Here is an 8,055-nt window from a genome sequence, read left to right on the forward strand (position 1 = left end):
TATAGGTGACATGTCTGTTAAGATCTTTGTCCCATTATATATATATATATAGTATATATGTATATATATATATATATATATGCAGATGGCAAATAAGCATATGGAAGATGCTCCACACTATGTCATTAGGGAAACACGTAGTAGCTGAATGTTCTTGAGAAAGTTATCTAATTGTTGTATGCATCAATCGCCTCGTCTGTAACATGGGCAGAGTACTTGTCACATAGGGCGGTTGTGATGGTTAAATGTGTTGATACATGTGAAGCTTTTCAGTGTAGTGCTTGGCCATAGTATGTCCTCAGATAACATTCTCTCTCAGGTCTTACAGGTTACTGTGCTTAGCCTTGGATCTCACAGCCCAGTAACTCAGTATTATTTGAGGTCTCCCTGCTGTCTTTGCTCATGTCAAAGCTGTTCCTCAGACGTAGAATACTTTGACTCTCCAGCACCTAACCTGTATTGAATATTGAAAAATTAAACACACTTATGAATGAATACAGGAATAAAAAAGAGATGACTGACGTATAAATCAAGGTTCAACCAGAGAAAACAGAACCAGTCAGAGAGACACTAAGAGATTTATTGCAAGGAATTAGTGTATGTGATTGTAGGGGCTGGCTAGGCAAGTCCAAACTCCCTAGGACGGAATGTCGAGAAGGACAGGCTGGAACTGTCAGGCACAGGCTGAAGCTGCTGTCTACAGGTGGGATCTCTTCTTCTTCAGAGAAGTCTCAACTCTTTTTAAGTCCCTTTAACTGATTAAATCAGGCCCACTCAGATTATCTAGGATAATCTCCCTTACTTAAATCAATGGATTATGAACGTCAATCATATCTACAAAACACCTTCACAGCAACACCTAGATTAGCGTTTGAATAACTGAGGACTGTGGTTTAGCCAAACTGACACATAAGGTGGCCATCTCAAATGTATGCAAATTCTGCTTATGTGCTGCACACACCGATGAAATATACCTTCACGGAGTATAGAAGAAGGGATTGCAGAGGGCTAATGTCTCTTGGAGATTTTCACCCAGAGTGCAGACCCAGCTCCAAAAAATATCAATTTATTGTTGGCTGTGTAGACCTCACTGCAGCTAAATTGTATCTCCTTAAAAAGTAGGGACTATAGGGCCTGCCCCGTGGCCGAGTGGTTAAGTTCACATGCTCTGCTTCAGTGGCCCAGGGTTTCACTGGTTCGGATCCTGGGCGTGGACACGGCACCGCTCATCAAGCCATGTTGAGGCAGCATCCCACATGCCACAACTGGAAGGACCCACAACTAAAATATACAACTATGTACCAGGGGGCTTTGGGGAGAAAAAAGAAAAATAAAATCTAAAAAAAAAAAAAAAAAAAATGGTAGGGACTATAATTCTTATTTCATTTTTTTAAAATCCTCTTTAGAGTTTTTTTTATGGTATCTCTATTCATAAAAGGTACTTAGTAAAATTGCACGGGAAGTTGAAAAACCAAAGAGAAACTTATTTTTTTTGCCATGTCTAATATTATTCATCCCTCTAAGTCTGCATAAAATTCAAATATTACAAGACTCTTTGGGGGATTAAATCCTACTTAGAAAATAAGGTAATATAGGGAGTGTGTGAAAGTAATAAAAAATTTCAAGCACCAGATTAAAATATTTGCTTCACTTGGAAAAAATAATTATGCTATTTTCTAGTGCAAATGATTACTAGTAAATGGAAGTGTTTTGTTTCTTCTTGCTCCCTTTGACTGAAGTGTAATTCACACCAGACAGTCAACAGGCAGAACTGTAGTCTCATAAAAATGGAGTAATTTGGGGAGGATTGTTAAGTCAAAGAATGCCAAAGAGATGGGACGCATTTTCACTAGCAGGGTTTGAACAAAAGATTCAAGTGAACAGATGCAGCTTACTGGCTCGTGGGACACACTATACATTTTCATCTATGCCTTAATTATCTTAATTCAGGCAGCTGAGACATGAAAGGCGCTTTCCCTTTCTTGTTTAATTTTTAAAGAGACTAGAGTCCACTGCTTGCTGGTGTATCTATGGTTTGCGAACCACGGGTGAAGAAATGCCCTTAACTAGCTTTGATCTGGAGAGCAATGGTGCTCAAACAAGCATATGATGAGTGGCTGGGAAGCAGGCAAAATGCAAATTTCCAGGTCCCATCAGTGATTCTGAGCCCACAGGGGTGGCATGGAAACTAGACCATTTTTGAGATACTGATCTGAGCCTGCTGGGAAAGTCCTGAGAAGAGGATCTGCTTCGTCATTTACGTCACCTGCCACCTGGATCAGCCTAGACTCTCCACTGAAACATTCTTGGCCATGTCTATAGTCCTCTGGTCCATCCCAGGGCTTCTCTTCTTGCTTGAAAGTTACTTTAGTTCTTACCAAATTGTGATAAACAAAATGGAACATTTAATTTCAGATTTATCTTACGAAGAGGGAAGCTAACGAATTAAGAAATTTCCAAGGATAGCATAAAACCTGGAGGAATGAGAAACAAAAGGAGCTCTCTGTTCAGATTCCTGCCTCTGAAAACCAGGAACAAAACAAATTAGAAGAGCCTAAGGTACACAGCCCTGCTACCTGAAACTTAGCTTGATGTTAAAGGTTTTGAAAGTGAAATGATCTTACATGGATATTATTTATTTCAGATTAATTTGTGGAATGCCATAGACTAGTAGAAAATGTGGGTCCTGGATGAGGAAGACGAGGATATTTCAAGATTCAAAAAGTGATAAGAGGGAGTCAGCCTTCTCTGGAAATTCTGTAGACAGAACCAGTGAATTGATACAAAGGATAAACTCTGTTTTTCACTTGGCTGTGAGCAACTCAAACAACAATTGAGTGGCTTAGGAATACCCATTCTTCTCACTCTCAGAGGCAAATGGGTTGTTATGCAGAGGGTACAGAATACATTTAGAATTCAGGTGAAGTTCAGAATGTGTTTGAGTTGTACTTTAAAATAAACCAGGACCATCCCAACTAATACATTTCTACAAATAGATACAGCTGGGGCCTCACTGGTGGGCCCTGTTGTACCCACATGGGTAAAAAAGGCAGTTAATATCGTAGAACATTAAGTTTGAGATGATGTACGCTTGACCTTACCAAAAAATCTGTCTACGTGTAAATAGTACTACATGTTTTTGTCTTTCAGAGCTTTGAAGATTTTAAGTCTCTGAGCAATCCAAATCCTTTCGAAGTTGAAGAATATCTTTTTCTCGACAAACAGAAGCATCCTTTTTATGTTAATACAGTCATGCTAAGAAACAATGACAGAATAGTTGGTATGGGAGTAATGCCCTGAAAGAGATGAGTCACTGTCTGAGGCAGAAACCGGAAAGCGTAAAGCTCCCTGTGGGGAATACAACAAAGACGTGGGAACCATTATAGGACGATCGACGTTGCCTCTGCCATCACCTGGGTTTGTGAATGGCTTCATCAGCACTTCATGCTAACACTATTAAATATGAAGTGTCAAGCTCGGCACTCACAGAAGGTGACCTGGACTAGAGCCAGGCCCCCAGCTGAGCCTGTGATGAGCATCCAGGAGCTGCTCAAATGAGGGATCAATGACTTGCAAGTTTACCAGGCAGAATAATGAATAGAAGTGGGACAACTGCAAGCAAAATTGGCATGAGAAATGAGGGTACTGAGAGAGTGGCCAAGAGTAGGGCACAGCTGCAGAAAGTTGAGGAACTAGCCCGCTAGAATCTGACCTGGGAGGTACAAACACAGTGCGGAAAACTTGGTAGTCCTATGAGGATTTCGGGGGCAGAGAAAATACTCTGTATGATACCATAAAGATGAATACATGTCTTTAAACGTTTGTCCAAACCCATAGAATGTACAACACCTCTCTGGCGGGGCATGTTGATAATGGGGGAGATTATGTTTGTGACGGGCCAGGAAATCTCTGTACTTTTCCCTCAATTTTGCTGTGAACCTAAAATTGCTCTAAAAATAAATGAAGTCAATAAAAAAAGGTTTTTGTAAGGAATAAACACACTAAGATGTTTATATGAGCGATCATTTTGGTTAGTTTCAATACAATGCTATCTAAAAGATATGGCTAGTTGTATACTTGCATCTTCTGCTAAAATGATATTTGAACACCTCCAAGGCTATAAGCTTGCATGACCAGGATGAGAATAGAGCCTATTGAGAAGCACAAGGAAGATGAGTTGGAAGGTGAACTGGAAGATGAGTTGGTTGTAGAGGAAAGATTATGATTTCTACTTAGAAGGACTTTCTATCTCAAATATTCATACCACTAAAAGAATGCTGAATGTTAATAATGACATTTAATGTTATAGTAGTATTAAAATAGAGTTGCTGTATTTTTCTTAGAGAGTAATAAAAGTTGATAAGGATTTTGAGACACACTTCTATTTCTCATTTAATTGCACTCTTTGTATCCACACCAGCCCGTCAATGTAAGATAAGAGAAAACACAGGTTTGTATTACCCAGTTGGATGCTACGCTGATATTTACTAATAGAACTCTGCTGATACAGAAGTAGATAGTAAAATAAGTTTTATGTCAATTGCTCAGGTATTTTAGGAGGAGAAGATAAGATTATGTTGAAAAGTAAACTGTAAGTTCCTTCGCTGGAGTTGCTGTGAGTTTTTATTTCTTTACATGTCCTAGTTTGTGAAATGCTCACACGTGAGGCATGCCAGGACCTAAGCCGACAGGGAGGAGACAGAAGCTAGGGAAGGAGCCTGGGAAATACAACCTAATGCAATGGCTGCCGCCACCTGTAGCAGCTAAGTGATTCATTGTACAAAAGGCAAGCGTAGCCCCAGTTGAGGTTATTTCTGAGATCTAAGGGTGTCCAGCGGTTAAGTGGGGCAGGGATAAAGTAGAAAGTCATTGTGTCAGTTCATACTCAAAAACAAGTGGGCGTCAGCATCATTTTAACTATTTAATTCATGGGGGAAATACAGCCAGTGAACCGGAGGCTGGGGAGGAGTGAGGAGGTAATGGTGAAAGGAAAGCAAGGCCTAGCCTCTGGGAGGGAAGCTTAAGGTAGATAAAGAGATTTGGGGTGGTGTTCAAGCCTAGGTTGGCGGAAGGGGTATTAAAATCATAAGCAGAGGAAATTGAGGCATAATATGGCTGAGATGAACTGGTCCAATCGGTACTTCCATTATTAGCAATAAACATAAAAGTGATAATAGCCACCATCTATTGGATACTTAGTGTGTACCAGTACATTTTATACATCCTCTCATCTGAATTCAAGCTGTAAAACAGCCCAATGAAGTAGTTACTAGGGTCTCCATTTTTAGAGATGAGGAAAGTAAATTACTGGACGATTTAATAACTTGAGCAAAGTCATACAGTTAGTAACAAGCAGAGATGGAATTTGAGTGCAGGCTTTCTGATGCTCACACCGGCGCGCTTGAGTACTACTACATAGTACTAGGGGTTAAATTCTCTGACAAAATTCTGTCCTACTTAGGATTTGATGAGGAACTTGATGACCTGATCCAACTGCTGGAGGGATCAGAGACTAACTTTAAAGGACTGAAACATTCTCTCTTTCTTCCATACCATCTAACTCCTGGGCCTTACATTCCGTTGGTGAATATTTATTGTTCATTTTTTGATTGCTTTTAAATCCAAGTTAGGAAGATTAAGGAGAGAACAACAACAAAACCTTCTCCTCTGCTATGCCAGGATGGAGATTTATGCTGCTCGGGAAAAAGAAATTTTCTTCTCCAGAGAGGCAAGATGTGATATGTATCTTCCCATAAATCATGAACCTTCAGGATCCGGCTGTAGTCACCATCTGTACACGTTTGAACAGTTGGCCAATTATGTCAATTGACCCAATTTAATAAATTTATGTATAACTTGAGTTAGACATCTAGTGGCTAGCTAAAGAATGTTTGTCTTTTCAGGTGTTCTCTATTCCTATGTTTGTCTAGCCTATAGTAAACACTCAATAAAAGTTGGCTGCTCTTATTTGTGTTATTATTATTATGTACGAAGTAATCGAAGTTGCAGCTGCAAAGGTTTTAGACTGAGGACCTTCTATTAAAATACTTCTGGATTTCTAGTGGCCATTAACCAGGACATCATTAGAGACTTTGGAGAAGATTAGCCATTGAACGGCTCAATTCATTAAGGAGACAACTCAGCTGTGCTTTTTCTTCTCTTAATGGCAGATCTCCTTACTCTCCAAGGCACTATTTAAACTATTAAAATAACTAATGAGGTCATTACTGTTGTCAGAAAAGCCCCAGCCTGAGCAGATATCTTTACTAGTAAACGTAAAGTATTTGTTCCTGTGGAATTTCTCACACGCTTAATAACATCAGAAGAGAATCAGGTAAGAGCAGAGCAGAGAACCAGCTCCACAACTTGTGGGTCCAAGTAATAAGAGCACGTGAACCGAATGTTTCTCATTTTTTTAGCCAGATGTGCAATTAGAGTTATTCCTTTGTGTGAAGACAATTCAAGGTTGAATTTCTCCATGATTTTTAAATCAAATGAACACAAAGGCCTTAATTGTCAACCAGACTCAGAGGAAATACATGTCATACCCAGTACAGATTGTTATTGATGATTAGCAAGACCTATATGATAAAAGTAGTAGCGTGTGAAACATCCATATGTGGGACTGCCCAAACTCATTAGCTAGAGCTTCCCAGGTCCCCATTTCTGCCAGAATGAGTTTTGGTTTCTGAGAGAGAACTGGTGGGGGATAGGTTAGCACAAAGCTGCTGTTGAGTTTAGGGGTCTCTCAGCTTATTCATCTTCCATATCATGTAACTCTTTCTGGTTCCAATGTTCGTTCTTCAACGTGGCTGCAGATTTGCAGGTTTATTGATGATAAATGATCTACTCTAGACAGACCAGGAATATCTTGCTAAAAGCATTTCTAGATGAGTAATTGGTACATGGTAACCTCTGAGAGACCCCGATTTAACAGTTCGTGTTTGCAAGGGCTGCAGTTCAAGGCCAAGTTTGCCTCTGGTGTTCATAAAGGGGGAGAAATGGTTTATAGACCTGTAATAACCCTTTTCTTCCTAGAACAAAGAGAAGTCAGCTGGAATGTATACACATTTGAAATGCAAAACAACCAGCTGTTATTGTCAGAACATCAAGTGTTATCAAGGGTCAACCTTATAAGTTCCAGCCTGTTTTAATCTGAATGCAGCAGAATATTAAACTGCCATTGCTTGATATTACAATGAACAAAAAATAAGGTAAATTTGAGTAACTCTTCATGATAGCCATTTAAGAAAAAAAAGTCACATTTTTCAGTGTAATTATCTTTTAACTCCCTCAAAGAAAAACCGTTTGTATAAATAGAGACAGTTGTGAATGTTTGGTCATATTTGATGTTTACCTACAGAAAGCACGCTCAGAAATGAATATCAGAAAGTGTGACTAACCATATTTCTCATATAATACATTCATTCCATAGTAATTTTCCCTTAGTTTACCTATTCTTTTGGTAAAATGCAATAAGATTATCAAATGCTGCTATAATCTTAAAAATGACATACATCTGTAAATATCGGTTATAATAATATGAAAATCTCAAAACCAAAACAAGGTTCCATTCTATAGTAATAAAAACTTAAATATTGGGGGTAAGAAGAAATGGATTTGGCTTTTCATATTTGTGTTTCCCTTATTCTTTACTGTGTGCTTATGTCCAAGTTATCTGAGTGTTAGAGATTGGACTAACATTAAATCTTTTGAATTCTCCAGTTTTCTTTCCTGGAAGAGGGGGAAAAACTGATAACCAAGCTAGTGCCGGGGATTCTGGATGTACTGAAAATACTCAGCCCTATCTTTCCAATAGACGCACTCCTAAATTGACAATGTATGACCCAGTACGTATATTCTTATGGTGAATCAGGGGAATCTATGAGTGGTACCTACTTTATACTTTTGAACCTGTTTTTAGATGGGATCCTGGAGGAAATATAAAGAACCAACTGTATGTTCCATGGTTATTCATTCAATATTTTAAAAGACCTTCGTTGTGTTTTTATTGGGCATAACAGGGAAGACCAAAGTCCCTTCCCTTTGAGACCC

The 8,055-nt window shown here is 39.0% G+C and overlaps 1 long non-coding RNA gene across 5 annotated transcripts in view; it reads left to right on the top strand.

Annotated features, from left to right (window-relative positions):
* Positions 1 to 5,752, top strand: part of LOC124231810 (uncharacterized) — a 19,099-nt gene extending 13,347 nt beyond the window's left edge. For all 5 annotated transcript variants that reach the window (XR_006886691.1, XR_006886690.1, XR_006886687.1 and 2 more), the window contains 2 exons: positions 2,416 to 2,559; positions 3,151 to 5,752. This is a non-coding gene — a long non-coding RNA (uncharacterized LOC124231810). The remainder of the gene's footprint in view (positions 1 to 2,415; positions 2,560 to 3,150) is intronic.
* The last annotated feature ends 2,303 nt before the right edge of the window (positions 5,753 to 8,055 follow it).

Source organism: Equus quagga, chromosome 22, assembly GCF_021613505.1.
Source record: "Equus quagga isolate Etosha38 chromosome 22, UCLA_HA_Equagga_1.0, whole genome shotgun sequence".
Lineage (NCBI taxonomy): Eukaryota > Metazoa > Chordata > Mammalia > Perissodactyla > Equidae > Equus > Equus quagga.